The 18544-nt window shown below is 40.8% G+C and overlaps 1 protein-coding gene across 1 annotated transcript in view; it reads left to right on the top strand.

The window, feature by feature from the left end:
- The window catches only part of TBC1D19 (TBC1 domain family member 19), an 885000-nt gene that overhangs the window by 421076 nt on the left and 445380 nt on the right, over positions 1-18544 (top strand). The window lies entirely within an intron of this gene.

Here is an 18544-nt window from a genome sequence, read left to right as displayed (position 1 = left end):
CTGCAGTCATTCAACATACATACTAGGACACACTAATTATAAGCACTGAAATCTATACCTAGTCACAAAAATCTTATGTGGCCACAAAGACTAGGAATGAACAGCGCTGTTACTTTAAGAAAAAATCTTTGCAAAGATAGTAGAAAATAAATCATTTCATGGTACCATGCAAACAGTCCATTTCCAAAAATCAATTATATAGTGCAGTCAAATAATAGCTGTATGCTGAAATAAAGTCAGGATAGGTCTCCAAACAATTGTGTCAGGAAAAGCGTTAGTATGGTAAACAGGCAAACAGGTTAATAAGCAGGGATTAAGCACATGCGTGTCCAGTTCCTTATTACAGTGCTTCTTAGACCTTACGGAGCATATAGTGTAAATAGGGGGACCGTTACCTTCCGCAACTCGGCTTCACAGGGATTTACCGCAATAGTTCTATTAGCATATACCTCTGTCTCCCAAACGCGGAGAAAAACGTAATACCAGGTCTGGCAGGACTACGCTGGAAGCGTTGGGGAGATAGAGGTATAGGCAAAGCAGTATGGATATTTGAATCCTGGAGAAAATTGCAGGTAACGGAAGAAAATCTAAGGTGTGGCTAAGGAAGGGGCTGGAGGCTTCAGATAATATCTTACCATGCTAATAGAACTATTGTGGTAAATCCCTGTGAAGCCGAGTTGCGGAAGGTAACGGTCCCCCTATTTACACTATATGGTCCGTAAGGTCTAAGAAGCACTGTAATAAGGAACTGGACACGCATGTGCTTAATCCCTGCTTATTAACCTGCTTGCCTGTTTACCATACTAACGCTTTTCCTGATAGGAGACCTATCCTGACTTTATTTCAGCATACAGCTATTATTTGACTGCACTATATAATTGCTTTTTGGAAATGGACTGTTTGCATGGTACCATGAAATGATTTATTTTCTACTATCTTTGCAAAGATTTTTTCTTAAAGTAACAGCGCTGTTCATTCCTAGTCTTTGTGGCCACATACGATTTTTGTGACTAGGTATACCTATATTTGCTTAGTTTGTTTCAGTTCTGGAATTTGAACTGTTATAATAAAAATGTGCTTTATAAAAATATAAAGAGTGCTGTATTCCCTGTCTTTTTGGAGGCCTAATATTAGATTGAGGCCTTTTTTCTTCTCTTATAGTAATATTGAATATACTGATTAATTAAGGGTCTGCACCACAACAGGCTATCATACCTGTGAAGAGTTAAGGCACTGCAAGTGAGGAATAGTGACAATTTTTTAACAAAACTTTACAGACAAATACAGGAGGGAATGAGGGCCCTACTCCCGTGGGAACTTACAATCTAGGTGGGTAGGAGGATGGGTACTTATTCTTTTCTTTCTAATGACACAGTGATTCCACGGATCATCATCAATTACTGTTGGGAATATCACTCCTGGCAATCAGGAGGAGGCAAAGAGCACCAGAGCAAAGCTGTTAAATATCACTCCCCTACCCACAATCCCCCAGTCATTCTCTTTGCCTGTAGTGCAAGGAGGAGGTGAAGTTTAGGTGTCTGATGAGAAGTTTTCTTCAATCAAGATTTTTTTTTTTTTTTAGCAGAGTAAGCTTACTCTGTTACTTTGTGGGGTCTAGCTTAGTCAACATACTCTTCAGTAGGGCAGTGGTGGCTTTTGAGCACTTGAGAACTTGTGAGGTACAATCCTCACTGCTTTTTCTCAAGAATTTGCTGCCCTAACTAGAAAACCTGAGTAGGTTTACTCAGTTTTTCTCTCTTCGCAGGTCCATGTGAGGTGCTGCACCCTCTCAAACACGGTGTGCTGCCCTGCTGCCAGATAGGACTTTCAGGTAAGTGCCATTTTAATTTTCTTTTGCAAGGAGATTGCTGGCACTTGTTACAGCTAAAAGTGGTCTTATTTAATATGGGACTTTATTAAACCTTCATGTTTGGGGTTTCTTTTAGGCAGTTTGGGCATTGAGACTGTGAGGTGATTTATGGTGGCTCAGTGTGTTATAGTAGTTTTTATACTTTAAGTTTTGGTCATAGAGATTACTGTTGTAAGCCGTTTTTTTCGGCACTAAGGGCTCTGTTACCGCTCTGTATTTGAAAAGGGGATTGTTTCTTCTGTGAGGGAAGTCACTCTGTGAGCTGCAGGACAGGTAGGCACCTCAGTAAAGCTACTGAGGTGTATAGGTAGCCTGAGGTCTATTTGGTTTGTTGCGCTAACACACACACACACTATTTATTACATAAGATGGATCAAGAGGCTTTTCAAACCATTATCCCAGGTGAAGTTGTTGCTTGTCAGTTATGTTTTGATGCTCAGGTGGAACCCCCAGTTCCTTTTTGTTCCTCATGCATTGAGAGAACTTTAAGTTATAGAGATAAAATATTTGACCATGAGCCACCATTACCCCAGGCAAATGCTGTTCAGGTGTTTCCTGTTGCAGATATGCCGCAGCTTTCTCCTCAAGCGTCCCAACTTTTTTAGTCTCCACATACAGTGCCCATTGTTTCCTCTTGCAATCTTGTAGGATTTTCTCGACAAGACATTGCTTCCCAGGTATCCCTTGCGGTATCTGCGGCCTTGTCAGCTTTCCCCATGGTGCAGGGAAGGCGTAAAAGGAAATTTAAGGAAACAGTAAGGTTTCTGATCAAGTTCTGGCTATCCAGAGTATCCCTTCCCATAAGCCTGAGGAAGAAGACATGTCGGTAGCAACTGAGGGGGAATTCTCAGACTCAGACAGTGTAATTCCTTCTTCTGATGCTGAAGTGGTATCCTTCAGATTTAAGCTAGAACACCTTTGCTTATTACTTAAGGAGGTTTTGACTACTTTGGACGACTCCAACACAACTATCGTAGCCAATCCTAAAAAGTCTATTAAATTGAACAAATATTTTTATGTTCCCTCCGTGGTGGAGGTTTTTCCGGTTCCTGACCGTGCTGCGGAGATTATTGCTTGAGAATGGGAAAGACCTGGTATTCCCTTTTCTCCATCTCCTATTTTTAAGAAGATGTTTCCTATAGTGGATTCTATTAAGGAGTCGTGGAAGACAGTTCCTAAGGTAGAAGGAGCGATCTCCCCTTTAGCCAAGAGGACTACTATTCCCATAGAGGATAGTTGTTCTTTTAAAGATCCAATGGATAAAAAATTGGAGGCTTTACTAAAAAAGATGCATGTCCACCAGGGTCTACAATGGCAACCTGCCGTGTGTATCCCCACTGTTACCAGCGCTGCGGATTACTGGTTTGATGCGTTGTCTGAATCTCTTCAGACGGATACCCCTTTTGATTAGATCCAGGACAGGATTAAGGCTCTCAAATTAGCCAATTCCTTCATAACAGATGCTTCCTTACAGGTTATTAAACTGGGAGACAAAATTTCTGTCTTTGCGGTCGTAGCCCTCAGGGCCTGGTGATTGAAGTCCTGGTCTGCGGATGTTTCATCTAAATCTAAGCTCATGGTTATTCCTTACAAGGGTAAAACCTTGTTTGAACTTGGTTTGGCAGAAATTATCTCAGATATTACTGGAGGGAAGGGTTCTTTTCTTTCTCAAGATAACAAGAATAATCAGAAGGGACGTCCGAGTAATTTTGGTTCCTTTCGTAACTTTAAAGGCAAGTCTTCCTCCCCTTCCTCCAAGCAAGATCAAGCCCAGCCATCCTGGAATCCCAACCAGTCCTGGAATAAGGGAAAGCAATCTAAAAAGCCTTCACTTGATTCCAAGTCAGCATGAAGGGTTGGCCCCGATCTGGGAGTGGATCTTGTAGGGGGCAGACTCTCTCTTTCTTCCCAGGCTTGGATAAGAGATGTACCGGATTCCTGGACGGTGGACATTGTGTCCCAGGGATACAAAATAGACTTCAAATCTTTTCCTCCCAGAGGCAGGTTTATCCTCTCCAGATTATCTGTAGACCAGATAAAAAGAGAGGTGTTCTTACATTGTGTCAAGGACCTTGCCGCCCTGGGGGTAATAGTTCCAGTTCCCTTTCAGGAAAGGGGTCTGGGATTTTACTCAAATCTGTTCATAGTTCCCAAAAAGGAGGGAACTTTTAGACCAATCCTAGATCTAAAATGTTTAAACAAGTTTTTTAGAGTGCCATCCTTCAAGATGGAGACTATATGCTCCATTCTTCCCTTGGTACAAGAGGGTCAGTTCATGACAACCATAGACCTAAAGGATGCATACCTTCATGTTCCCATTCACAGGGACCATCACAGGTTTCTGAGATTCGACTTTTTGGACAATCATTTCCAGTTCGTGGGCCTTCCATTCGGCCTTGCCACAGCTTCCAGATTTTTTTCAAAGGTTCTGGGGGCTCTTTTAGCTATGCTTCGATCTTGGGGTATTGCAGTGGCACCTTATCTGGATGACATTATGGTTCATCTTGTTGTCTTTTCTTCGATCCCACGGATGGAAGGTGAATGGGGAAAAAAGTTCTCTGGTTCCAGCTACAAGGGTCTTATTTTTGGGGACCATAATAGACTCCCTGTTAATTAAGATTTTTCTAATGGAGCTCAGAAAAAGAAAGATTTTCGACTCTTGTTTTGCCCTTCAGTCCTCTCCACGGCCGTCAGTGGTTCAATGTGATCCACATCCCAGGAGTGGACAATTGGGAAGCAGATTTTCTGAGCAGACAGACTTTTCATCTTGGGGAGTGGGAACTTCATTCGGATGTGTTTTCCAGCTTGATCCTCAAGTGGGGGCAGCCGGAGTTGGATCTAATGGCTTCTCGTCAGAATACCAAACTTCCGAGATAGGTCTTGAGGTCAAGAGATCCGCAGGCATTTCTGATCATTGCTCTGGCAGTTCCTTGGAACTTCAGTCTAGCATACCTGTTTCCTCCGTTCACTCTCCTTCCAAGAGTCATTGCTCGAATCAAGCAGGAGAGGGCATCTGTAATTCTCATAGCCACGGTGTGGTCTTGCAGGATTTGGTATGCAGACCTAGTGGAAATATCATCCTTTCCACCTTGGAGACTGCCTCTAAGAAAAGACCTTCTACATCAGGGTCCCTTCCTTCATCCAAATCTCGTTTCTCTGAAGCTGACTGCTTGGGGATTGAACGCTTAGTTTTATCTAAGAGTAGATTTTCAGAGTAGGTCATTGAGACCTTGATTTAGGCTCGTAAGCCAGTGACTTGCAAGATTTACCATAAGATCTGGCGTAAATACTTGTATTGGTGTGAATCCAAAGGATACTCTTGGAGTAGAGTAAGAATTCCTAGGATTTTGTCCTTTCTCCAGGATGGTCTGGAGAAGGGTTTGTCGGCAAGTACTCTAAAGGGTCAGATTTTGGCATTGTATATTTTGTTACATAAGAGCTTGGCGGATGTGCCAGACTTGAAATCGTTTTGTCAGGCCTTAATTAGAATGCCTGTGTTTAAACCTGTTACCCCTCCATGGAGTCTTAACCTTGTTCTTAAAGTTCTACAACAGGTTCCATTTGAGCCTATGCATTCTTTAGATTTTAAGATGTTATCTTGGAAAGTTTGGTTTCTTGTTGCTATTTCCTCTGCTCGGAGAGTTTCTGAACTCTCTGCTTTACGGTGTGATTCCCCTTATCTTATATTTCACTCTGATAAGGTGTTTCTGCGTACTAAGTTTGGTTTCCTGCCCAAGGTTGTTTCGTTCAAGAATATTAATCAGGAAATCGTTGTACCTTCTTTGTGTCCTAATCCTTCTCACAAAGAACGCTTGTTACATAATCTGGATGTTGTGCGAGTGCTAAAATTTTATTTGCAGGCAACTAAGGACTTTCGTCAGTGTTCTGAAACGCAAGGGTCAGAAAGCTATGGCTACTTCACTTTCCCTTTGGCTGAAGAGCGTTATTCGCTTGGCATATGAGACTGCTGGACAGTAACCTCCTGAGAAAATCACAGCTCATTCCACAAGGGCTGTTTCTTCTTCCTGGGCCTTCAAAAATGAAGCTTCTGTGGAACAGATTTGCAAGGCTGCAACTTGGTTATCTTTGCACACTTCTTCCAAATTCTATAAATTCGATACTCTTTCCTCGGCTGAGGCTTCTTTTAGGAGAAAGGTTCTTCCTGGGCCTTCAAAAATGAAGCATCGGTGGAACAGATTTGCAAGGTTGCAACTTGGACATCTTTGCACATTTTTTCCAAATTCTATAAATTCGATACTTTTGCCTCGGCTCAGGCTTCTTTTGGGAGAAAGGTTCTTCAAGCAGTGGTGCCTTCTGTTTAGGTTCCTGTCTTGTCCCTCCCTTACCATCTGTGTCCTCTGGCTTGGGTATTGTTTCCCAACAGTAATTGATGATGATCCGTGGACTCGCAGTGTCATTAGAAAGAAAAGAAAATTTATGCTTACCTAATAAATTTATTTATTTCTTGACACGGTGAGTCCACGGCCCGCCCTGTATTCAGACAGTTTATTTTTATATAAACCTCAGGCACCTCTGCACCTTGTGTTACTTCCTTTCTCTCCTTTCCCTTTGGTTTAATGACTGGGGGATTGTGGGTAGGGGAGGGATATTTAACAGCTTTGCTGTGGTGCTCTTTGACTCCTCCTGCTGACCAGGAGTGATATTCCCAACAGTAATTGATGATGATCCGTGGACTCACCGTGTCAAGAAATAAATCAATTTATCGGGTTAGCATAAATTTCGTTTTTCAATCAAGAATACCAAGAGAAAGCTTATTTGAAAACAGAAGTAAATTTAAAAGTGTCTTAAAATTACGTGTTCTAATTTTGACTTTAACATCCCATTAAGTTTTATTACATTTAGGCTTTGTACTTTCTATTTTAATCAATTTAAATATAGCAGTGATTTAGCAAATTCTGATTATTATTTAAAAGTTTCTGTGTTACTTTACCATATTAGTATCATACTTTTGTATATGTCTTTTTATCTTTTACAAATTACATTGCACTTTGTATTTGTTTTTATGTAAAAACTGACCATTTCAGAAAGTGTGAGAGACAGGAGAGACCCCTAGGCTGAACAGTTGAGTTCCCATGATATGTTTGTATCTCTCTTAATCATGATATGCTCTGTGCATACACTAGCAAGTCTCACTTATTTATCTTGTGAGCTGTTTGCAGGTGAAGTTTTTTTCTCAAAATTACAATACACTTATTTAACTGACAAAAAAGTAATTTATACTAAACTAGAGGCAAATACAAGTTACATTGTAGTAACATTTGTATTTGCTGCAAACTGAAAATGTATATCAGTGTCAGGTGCTCCCTTGTTAAAGGGACATGAACCCCATTTTTTATGATTGAGATAGAGCATATCATTTTAAAAAAACTCTCCAATTTACCTCTATTAACTAATTTGCTTCATTCTTTTGGTAGCCTCTGTTGAAAAGCAATGTAAAATACAAAGTGTAAGTGTAACAAAATACAAAGCACAAAGTGTAAATTAACAAAAGGCTTGCAGTGCTATATTTAACTGGGCTTGTCTCTCCTTCACATCCAGAAACGAAGGGTACACCCCTTAAAGAAGTAAAGCGAAGCTTGCCTTTTTAGAATCTTGTGAAAGATCTTGCAGTGCTGGAGGATCATTTTATATCATCTCATCTGAGCAGAGAGTTTTAGAACATCAGGCCCCTAGTGAGAATTTCTGTGATCAGCTCTTCATTCCAATATAGAGTCCTTAAAGGGACAGTCGACTCCAGAATTTTTTTTTGTTTAAAAAGATAGATAATCCCTTTATTACCCATTCCGCAGTTTTACATAACCAACACTGTTATATTAATACACACTTTACCTCTGTGATTACCTTATATGCCTCTTATCTCTCTGCAGACTGCCCCCTAATCTCAGTGCTTTGACAGATTTGCATTTTTCTCAATCAGTGTTGACTCATGAATAACTCCATGCGAGTGAGTACAATGCTATCTATATGGCACACATTAACTAGCTCTGTCTAGCTGTAAGCTGTCAAAATGCACTGAGATAAGAGCCAGCCTTCAAGGGCTTAGAATTTCGCATATGAGTCTACCTAGATTTAGCTTTCATCAAAGAATACCAAGTAAACAAAGCAAATTTGATGATAAAGTAAATTGGAAAATTGTTTCAAATTGCATGCCCTGTCTGAATCATGAAAGTTTAATTTTGACTAGACTGTCCCTTTAAAGTGAAGGTAAAGTTAACCTCATCTCTATCTATAATATCATTAAATTTTTAAAAATAATATGACTTTAATTCATCATATGTGATATAAATCGTTATATTTCAATATATTACCTTTATAATTAGATTTTTTTTCGTTCCCAAATTCAACCTGTAAAATTTTTTTTTTTACTTTCAATCACGTGTTTTTCTTAACCAACTGATTTTTCGGCCGTTAGGCAGCCATCAACCGACGTCATCCACCCCTTTACTCGTCGCCGCATATGCAAATGATTTTTATTAGGTTTCTCAACCCTGCGCGCTCCTGTTTGGCGCATGTGTGCTTCCTACTACCAGGTGGGAATCCCTACAGACTACGTCATCTCTTTTTACAGACGCCTGCTCAAGTTGTAATAATGTACTAATTCAGACGCAATACAGATGATTGGTGATACACATGCTGATTTAACTCACGGCTTCTACCACATTAGAGACGCTCTAATTCACTAACATTCTAATGCTGGGAAGTGATAGAAACGTTATGCATATGTTACAACATGAACTGTTAGAATAGTTATGCACTGATACCCGGGCTGAATATTACCCGACCGCAAGTGTGGTTTAAAGAGGGGAACTTGGAAAGAGCCTTGGAGTATACTGAGTGTTAATACAAGATTGACTTTAATACATATGCTGGATGAACTAACGGCTTTTGTCTTGTTTTGCACTAACCTATAGATGTGCTTATACCTATCATGAAAAGGTGTATGCTGAACAAGGGAATGATTACATCTTTCAAAATGTTATTCAAATCTCATGCCTAAGAGGATATGTTTGTAATCAAAAGAAATTTTTTTCACAGCAACTGTATCTGATAAATTGCATCAAAGATTATACATTTAAATATAACTGTGAAAGTTCTGCATGTCTAAGGGACTGTCTATTTTTTCATCTAAATGAACTTTCTAAGATATAATAGCGTTTTTTTGAGAGCCTTTGTTGATTCTTCCAGGGACGCCTGTGTTGAATCTGATTGTTTTATGAATGAAAGTTTTGCATGTGTGGATGGACTGAAAGTTGTGGATTCATACTATAGAATTGTATTTAGATACTTTATAATAAAATGCATTTAAATTTTTTGTTAAATTGAGGTGTGCTGAGTTCTTTTTTGTTATTTGTAATAATGTGCCTTGTTACCTACACAGCCTTGTTACCTGTCTGTACGATCAGAGACAGGAGCTGCATTTATTGATATCATTGAAACGTTTCTTAAAAACATTGATCTATCAACTCGGTTTGCCCAATTGTACTATAGATTCTATAGTACAATTGGGCAAACAAAGTTAATAGATTGATGTTTTTAAGAAACGTTTCAACGATAGCAATAAATGCAGCTCCTGTCTCTGATTGCATAGTAGTGAATGAATATACCTATTTATTCACTACTATGGTACAAGGCAAATTAGCGCATGCGCATTTTAAAGTAATAGGATGGCCATTGATTACCATCGGCGAGTAACGCATGCGCAATTGAATTCGGGGTTGTGCACGCGCATTTGAGAGCGGGTGGGACCACTGAAGACGTAACTAAATGCCTAAGGAGGAAGTAGGGCTTGGGAGGAGCCGGGAGATAAACGGTAGGGAATTGGAAATGAGTTTTTTAATAAAAATATTTGAAAAATAAAAAAAAAGACTAAGCGACTATTATAAGGTGATAGGGAGAAATTGTATATTGTATTGATTAAACGATAACTTTACCTTCACTTTAAGCTCCCTAAGGGACATTAAACACTAAATAAATGCTAGATAGAATGATACATTCAAATAAAAGATTTGTTTGAGAATAAAATTTAGATGTATATTTTAAAGTTCTGTTCGCTTTTTAAATATTAACAAAATAAGTGTAAAGTTTTAGTGTCTAAAAAATAAAGAGAGCTGCCATGTTGTTACTTAAGTTACCTTCTCTGCTGTGGCCAATTAGAGATGGTTATAAATAGGTCACTAGAGTGTGCAGGCAATGGCTTTGTGAAATATAACAGTGTTCTGCACTTCCATGTCTAACAGGAACGGAAAAGCTCACAATTTCACAATGGAATTACAGGAAAAGGAGACAAAATAAATAATGCAAGTATATTGCAAAGTTTTTTTTATATAAAATAATTTATCATTTTATATTACCATCTCAAAGTGTTTAATTCCCCTTTAATAACAGCTGTCGCAACCTGTACGTCGGCTGTTGTTTTTACATTTAAGAGGTAAATATTGTGCATGCACAAGTATAGGGAAGTCTCACAACTGCCAGCAGAACCCAAGCTATTTAACATCTCAATGTAAAAATGACTTAGCCGGCATACATGATGTGTTACTGATGTTAAGTGGTTTAATCTGCAGGTTAATGTCTCAGCAGCACCTTTTTTTTAAAAAGTATGAATTATCTTATACACTAGCCAACATTTTATCATAATCTCACAATAAAACATGTGAAAATTAATATGTCATCAAAGACATTTCATTTGTGGCACTGAAAATATGAAAATAGTATCATTTTCATTATGTTTCTAATCTGTACAAACATTAATAGGTGTTTGGTTTTTTTAATAGCTTTTTTGACAGTGTAAATGTGTCAAAATTAAATTGACTTTTTGTGAATGTGCTTTTAAAATGTGTAAAGTCTTTTAAAATAATAATTACACTGTTTTAATAAGGTGCAAAATTAAACACCTTTAACTACATGATCATTTTGCACTTTATTTTAATTCTGAACACTATTTACTTAAATAGTTTTTAGAACTAAAGTATCCAATCCACATCATATTTTATTTTAACATTTTATTTTTTTATTGGTATATTGTTGGCTTGGATTTGACAATATTTGCTTGGCTGTTCCTAGCAGGATAGTATCTAGTTGTTAATTATTTCACCAAAAGGCTTATATAGAATTATGACAGCTCATACTGGCAATGTCTTATCTTTAAAATGCGTCTCTGAGGATTAATTTAATAATCAGCTGGAACAGTTTCTAAACTCCATCAAATTTTATTGTCATGCTGTTACTTATTTAATTGTTCCTCAGAAGGAGTTGCCCATGGAAAAGTATGTCTGTAAATGAGCAGATGACATTACTAATCATTTCTGGGCAGTTGTTTACTTGAACATTGCCATTGTTATAAATAAAAAAAAATCATATTTTAAGGGACAGTAAAGTCAAAATTAAACTTTTCTTCATAAATGGAAAGAGTCCACAGCTGAATTCATTACTTTTGGGAATTTAGAACCTGGCCACCAGGATGAGGCAAAGACACCCGGGCCAAAGGCTTAAATACTCCTCCCACTTCCCTCATCCCCCAGTCATTCTTTGCCTTTCGTCCCAGGAGGTTGGCAGAGAAGTGTCAGAAGTTTTCGATAGTCTCTTATGGAGGGTAGTACTCTTTGGCATGGGACTGGAGTTTGAAGTACTCCTGTCAGCCTCTCAGCGAGAGCATGGGTGAAAGTTAGAGTCCGGAGATGCTAGAGAGTCTCTCTGCGAAACCATCTCAACTCATATTAACAGCTCCACAAGCAATCAGCGTTGACGAGTTTCGCTGCCTGCTTTTTTCTCTCAAGTCCATGGCAGAGGCGACGCTACTATCTGTCACACTTGAAGGGCCGTGTTCCTGTTCCACAGCGTATATTCCAGTAAGATCGTTTCATTTTACTTTCATCATGGATGTATTATAATTTCAACTTTTTATGTCCGGTTGGTCCGGTGAGGGCGCCTAGTGATCACAATATGATTGTGTGATTGTCTTGTTTTACATGCTTCAACTAGCATCGTGAGTGGACTTGAGGGTCCATGGTTGCTTAGGGGCATGGGGAATTGGTTCAGTCCTCATTCGCCTTTCAATCTAGTGGAACTCCGTTGAGATCCGCGGCGACATGCTCAGTTGTTTCCGAATTTTTCAGAAACTAGAGTGTTCCCTCCCGTTGTGGGTTGGAGGCTTGGAGGATTTAGGTTCTTCATACCGCCATTCTTACGGTTTTGCCTTTCATGGTCTCTTTGGAAGTGTCCTTTTAGAACTTATTCCTTTTAGAGGTTCTCTTCCTTTGGGTTGAGACTTTCTGGACTTCGTCCGGTTTTCGTGGCGGCTTTGGCCGCTTAATTAGGAAGTGAAGGCCGTGAGGCTCTGTCTTCCTTCAGGAGTTAGTCGTCTCCATATCAGGGGCGATAGGAGGTGTAGTCTCTTTTTCCAAGCTTTTTGCTTAGGTGATGTTTTCTTCATAAATGGAAAGAGTCCATAGCTGCATTCATTACTTTTGGGAAATAAGAACCTGGCCACCAGGAGTAGGCAACGACACCCCAGCCAAAGGCTTAAATACTCCTCCCACTTCCCTCACCCCCCAGTCATTCTTTGCCTTTCGTCCCAGGAGGTTGGCAGAGAAGTGACAGAAGTTTGTTGTTGTTTCTTATGGAGCGTAGTACTCTTCGACATGGGACAGGAGTTTTAAGTAATCCTGTCAGTCTCTCAGTGAGGGCTTAGATGAAAGTTAGAGTCCGGAGATGCAGGAAGAGTCTTTCTGCAAAACCATCCCGACTCATGTTAACAGCTCCCCAAGCAATCAGTGTTGTCAAACTTCGCTTCGCTGCCTGCCTTCTTCTCTCAAGTCGATGGCATAGGCGAGGCTACTATCCGTCACACTTGAAGGGCCGTGTTCCTGTTCCATGGCGTAGATTCCGGTAAGATCGTTTCATTTTACTTCTTCATGAATGTACTGTAACTCATTTATTCCTCCGACCTCACATGAAAAATAAGGGTCTCAGTGAGACTCCTTTAGTATCTTAGAATCAAGGGTTAATATCTCATTAGGGGGGTTATAGAACAGCTGGGGGTTTAATCATGTTTGTTATGTGATTCAACCTGCTTATGTGTAGTGTTAACTGGGCTCATGGCTTAGATCATAACGGCTTGTTGAAGTGACGCGACCTTATGGTTAGGCGCATTTTTGTTGGACTGTACGGTTCACCTTGTGACCGAGCGTGTTTACGTTCTGGTCTCCCATTTCCGTAATTCTTGACTGTGTGGCAACAGAAAATACTAGTCCGCTGGTGTCTGGTACATAGGAGGTGATGAGTGCCCCAGCCATTGTGAGTGTCAGGTGCCGTTTACATTTTTTTATATGTAGTCCATTTTTTTGGGTATCCTTGATCCAGTTATGGAGGATACTGATGTTGAGTTTGGTCAACTTTCTGATTCAGATTCTTCGTCCTGTGGAGAATGCAAATTGGCCCCATTGACTCAGGTCAGTCAGTTATGTTCTTAAGGCCGTCCTAGAGCGCCTTGTTCCTCAGGCTCGGGGATTCAAGAGACTGCTGAGCCATCCGCCTGGGGGGCCCTGTCCTCTGGGAGGTGAGTTCCCTACCGCTCCCTACTGCTACACATGCAGGTAACCCAAGTTATGCGTTTCCCTCCTCAGAGGGTGTATTGTTCCCCCCGGAGGTTATGGCACATTTTCGCTTTTACATACTTTTGGCGCTTGCTCGTCTGCAAAGTCCAGATGTTTATTTGCGATTGTGCTCGTGTCTGATTATCATAGGTCTCTCGGCCTCTGGAGGACATGTACAGTTCCCTGCGGGTGTAACTGTTCCTGAGTGTTGTGCCTTTCGTTACAGGCGGGCTCGTCTCAGTGTTTTACTCAGACACGTTTTTAAGCTGCTTAGGGACCATATCCTTCTTGGGTATGGGACTCATCAATCTCCTCCTTCGAATGACTCACCTCGTTAGACATGGGGGATGAAGTTATCTCCTTTAAGTCTTGTTTTCGAGATCCTTCCCAGTTTTGTTGGAAGAAAATGGTTTCCATTAGGCTGGTCCTACGGACATTCTGTTCTTCTTGGGCGTTAACCTTCGGGTTGCCCGTTATTTTATTTAATACGTTTAGGATACATTTTATTTTCATTTCATACTATGTTTCTTGCGGGAACTTAAAAATATCTGGAATTGATACTCGCTGTTTGCTTCTATGGAAGTTGTTCAGGACACGTTAGTCCCATGTTTGTCTGTTTTCTCCTCTCTGAGGATTTAGCCAGCTTGGCAGTTATGACCCTGGTTGCAGGCTGGTCCTGATTGGGTTCAAATCTTCTGTCTCGCGGCTTAGTCAGACACGTGGCGCCTATTATGCCTTGCTGGTCAGGCGGGGGTGCCGAGTGCACTTAGCTTTATTTTTTATTTATTTTACAAGTTTCAGCTAAGCGGCTCTCGGGATTGTTTCAGTCCTAAATAGCCGTCTCTTTGGTGACAGGGTCAGTGAATTTTGCTGTGTCACTCTCTGTTGCTTCCGATGCCCTCGAAACCTAGAGTATTCCTTCCCACGTGGTGGGAAAATTAGAGGGTTTAGCGCCTCTTTTCCGCCGGTCGGGGTGGTGTTGCTTTAGGAAATTGTCGTTTTTGGACTTGTTCTTCATTGAGACCTCTTGGATTTTGTCCGTTTCTCCTTGTGGATGGGTCACCTTCATGGGACTTGGATTCCCTTTTGGAGTTGGTTGTTCCTTTTTCGGGACATTAGACAGTGAGGTCTTTTTGGGCTCCGGTTAGGGGTCCTTTTTCCGGTGTTGGGAATGCTCTGCATCTCCTTCTTGTGATAGAAGAGGTCCTTGTGGTTTTTCACTCATATGGTTCAGGTATTGCCATCCAGGTGGCATCCAAACCCATGTTTTATTGTCCTCTGGCTTCGAATCTGAGGTGCTGCTTAAGACAAAATGCTGCCTATTGACATCTGCTGAAGAAATGCACACTACATCAAGTTAACTCTCTCTCTCTCTCCTACTTTCAGGTACGTGAATAGATTCCCTGTCAATCTGCACACTATTCACTGACCTCTGGTGTCTTTTCCTCTCCTGCAACTCTCTTTCGGTTCGTGAATAGATTCCCTGTCAATCTGCACACTATTCACTACACTCTGGTATCTTTTCCTCTCCTGCAACTCTTTCGGTACTTGAATAGATTCCCTGTCAATCTGCACACTATTCACTGCACTCTGGTGTCTTTTCCTCTCCTGCAACTCTCTTTCGGTACGTGAATAGATTCCCTGTCAATCTGCACACTATTCACTGCACTCTGGTGTCTTTTCCTCTCCTGCAACTCTCTTTCGGTACGTGAATAGATTCCCTGTCAATCTGCACACTATTCGCTGCACTCTGGTGTCTTTTCCTCATCTGCAACTCTCTTTTGTTATGTGTATATAGAGCAAATGATTTTAGGTTGTTAATTTAGTCCTACATTTGTTGTACTGTTATCCAATGTCTTACTTCTAATGTTTTGTTAATTGCCATGTGATGCTCAATCCTTATCAATACTTGCTATTATTCTAAAATTTATAGCTGTCTTATGCCATAGATTTAACCTCCTGCAAATATTATTGTCTCTTTACTTAACATCTCACCCTGACCAGACCAGAAACTAACTTTCCAATTGGCCTTTAAAATTGTTTTTGATTAGCAATCAACTAAATTTAGTGGACTCAGCTGACTGACCTGCCTGCATATATTTCACACTAGGAGGTGCATTGCATGGGCAGTGTACATTGTATCAATAGCATATGTTCACCTTTTGGAAGTGAACATTTTATAAGTGAGGCATTAACAATAGAATTATACAAGAATTAAGTGAACATTTTATAAGTGAGGCATTAACAATAGAATTATACAAGAATTTAGTAAACATTATATAAGTGAGGCATTAACAATAGAATTATACAAGAATTAAGTGAACATTTTATAAGTGAGGCATTAACAATAGAATTATACAATAATTGAACAAGGATTGGGACAGGGGCAAGACACAAGGCAAATACTTTTGTGAAATTATGTTTTATATACATTATTGTTTTCTTATGCAATTGATAACTGTCATACTGTGTCTTATGTGTTTAACTGGTTCCCACTTTTGTAAAAATGCTCAATATATTCATATTCCTTTTTGCTGCCTCTTGTCTCTATAACAAACTACATTATTCAATTACTCCCTCTCCACCTGCACTGTTCATTAGCCCATTTCTCTTAAACTCACCTTACTTTTGTACTCATGAACTTTATTTATTCCTAAACACTGTCTCTCCCCCTGCACCTCTTCTCAAAAGCAGTCTCATTACTGCACATCTGTATCTCATCTCATGTCACTCTCCCACTTGCTTTTACTGAATCCTGGTCCCCAACAACTGCCTAGCCTTGCACATCCATGTGTACCGTCCCATAGACTCAGAAAACAAAACTCTACAAACCTTACTCACATTCCTCTTGCATCAAAAGCCACTACCCCTTTCACTTGAGCACTCTGGAACTCTCACTCTGTTTGCAACAAGCTCACTTCTATACATGACCTCTTTATCTCCCGCTCCCTCAACCTTCTGGCCCTAACAGAAACCTGACTCTCTCCCCTAGACACAGCATCCACTGCTGCTCTGTCACATGGGGTCTTCACTTCAGCCACATTACTAGGTCTGGTAATAGACAAGGAGGTGGTTTAGGTATTTTACTTTCCTCTCGTTGCACCTTTCAACAAATACATCACATTTCTTCCCTCACATTTCCCTCATTTGAAATCCACATGATTCGCTTATTCTCTCCTCTCTCTATACGTGTTGCAGTCATATACCGACCCCCTGGCTCCTCAACTCAATTTCTAGATCACTTGGCTGCCTGGCTACCTTATTTCCTTTCCTCAGACACCCCTGCCCTCATTCTTGGCGACTTCAACATCCCTCTTGACAATCCCACTGCCTCCTCTGCAAAACAACTTCTGCAACTCACTTCCTCTTTCGGTCTGTCACAATGAACTGATTCTCCCACTCACAAAGACGGTCACTCTCTTGACCTGATCTTTAGCTATCGATGCACTCTCTCAAACTTCACAAACTCCCTCTTTCTGACCACCATCTCCTTACTTGCAACATATCATCCCTCCCTACAACTCTCCCTCCTTCTACTCCTCACACCAAACTTCACAGAAGCATTATGTCATTAGATCAGCAACAGCTTGCTAATTCCCTCAAACCTCTCCTCTCATCCTTCTCCTCCTTTTCCTGCCCTGAACAATCTATCTTGCACTATAGTTCCACCCTTACATCTGTCCTTGACAATCTCGCCCATCTTACCATAGCTCGGAAATCACACACTCATCCTCAGCCCTGGCATACTCCTCTGACACCTACGCAGATGTTCCCATACGGCTGAGTGGCACTGGAGAAAATCTCAGAGTTCAGCTGATTTTCTTTATTACAAATTAATCTTGAACTCCTACTATTCTGCCCTTAATCTCCATAAGCAACACTACTTCTCTACTCTTATCTCTAATCTTTCTTCAAACCCAAAACGTCTGTTCTTCACTTTCAATACCCTCCTCTGCCCTCCCCCACCTCCTAATACAACTTCTCTGTCAGCTCAAGACTTTGCCAGCCACTTCAATAACAAAATCGACTCCATCAGAAACAAAATCAGCTCTCAACATAATTCAATTCTCTCACCCCCTCAAATTCACTCAATCAACCACAACCCACATAACCTTAAACTTAGCTCATTCTTCCCTGTTACTAAGGAAGAAGTTTTGGCACTTATTCTACACTCTCACCTCACTATCTGTCCCCTTGACCCTATCCCCTCACAGCTACTCCCCTCCCTCTCTGCTACTCTTACCCTTATACTAACACACATTTTCAACCTCTCCCTTAGCACCGGTATATTTCCCTCATCTCTGAAACATGAACTGGTCACACCTATCCTCAAAAAACCTTCCCTTTATCCTACCTCCCCATCCAACTACCGCCCTATTTCCCTCCTCCCTCTGGCCTCAAAGCTTCTAGAAAAACTAGTATATGCATGCCTATCCCATTTCCTTACGTTAAACTCCCTTCTTGACCCACTGCAATCTGGATTTCGTCCCCATCACTCCACAGAGACAGCAATTGTTAAGGTTACCAACGACCTACTTACAGCAAAATCAAAAGGCCAATTCTCTCTGCTTATCCACCTTGATCTGTCCACAGCCTTTGACACTGTTGACCACCCTCTTTTGCTCCAAACCCTCCAATCTGAGGGTTGCTAGTTCAATCCCCAGCGAAGTCTACTCAGCCTTCCTCCTTTTGAGGTTGATAAAATGAGCAGTGCCTTGTGTCCCTTAAGGGCGATTAGCCGCGCTTTTCAAGCACAATCATGTTAATGTTGCTTGGATGCCTGTTAGCTCTAGTGTCCTTTTATGGCCTTGGCTCTTTGGAGTGTTGGGCTCCTGCAAGTGGTGGTCTCTTTCCTTTGGGTCGGGACGTGTAAGGGCTTCTTGCTCTTGTTATCCGGGTTATTCTGGATTTTTTCCTGGGAGGTCGGTTTCTCCAACATTGGTGTGTCCGGTCCACGGCGTCATCCTTACTTGTGGGATATTCTCTTCCCCAACAGGAAATGGCAAAGAGTCCCAGCAAAGCTGGTCACATGATCCCTCCTAGGCTCCGCCCACCCCAG

Source organism: Bombina bombina, chromosome 2 (genome assembly GCF_027579735.1).
Source record: "Bombina bombina isolate aBomBom1 chromosome 2, aBomBom1.pri, whole genome shotgun sequence".
Taxonomy (NCBI): Eukaryota; Metazoa; Chordata; class Amphibia; order Anura; family Bombinatoridae; genus Bombina; species Bombina bombina.
The sequence above is the reverse complement of the archived record's forward strand: the minus strand, read 5'-3'. Positions and strand labels throughout refer to the sequence as shown.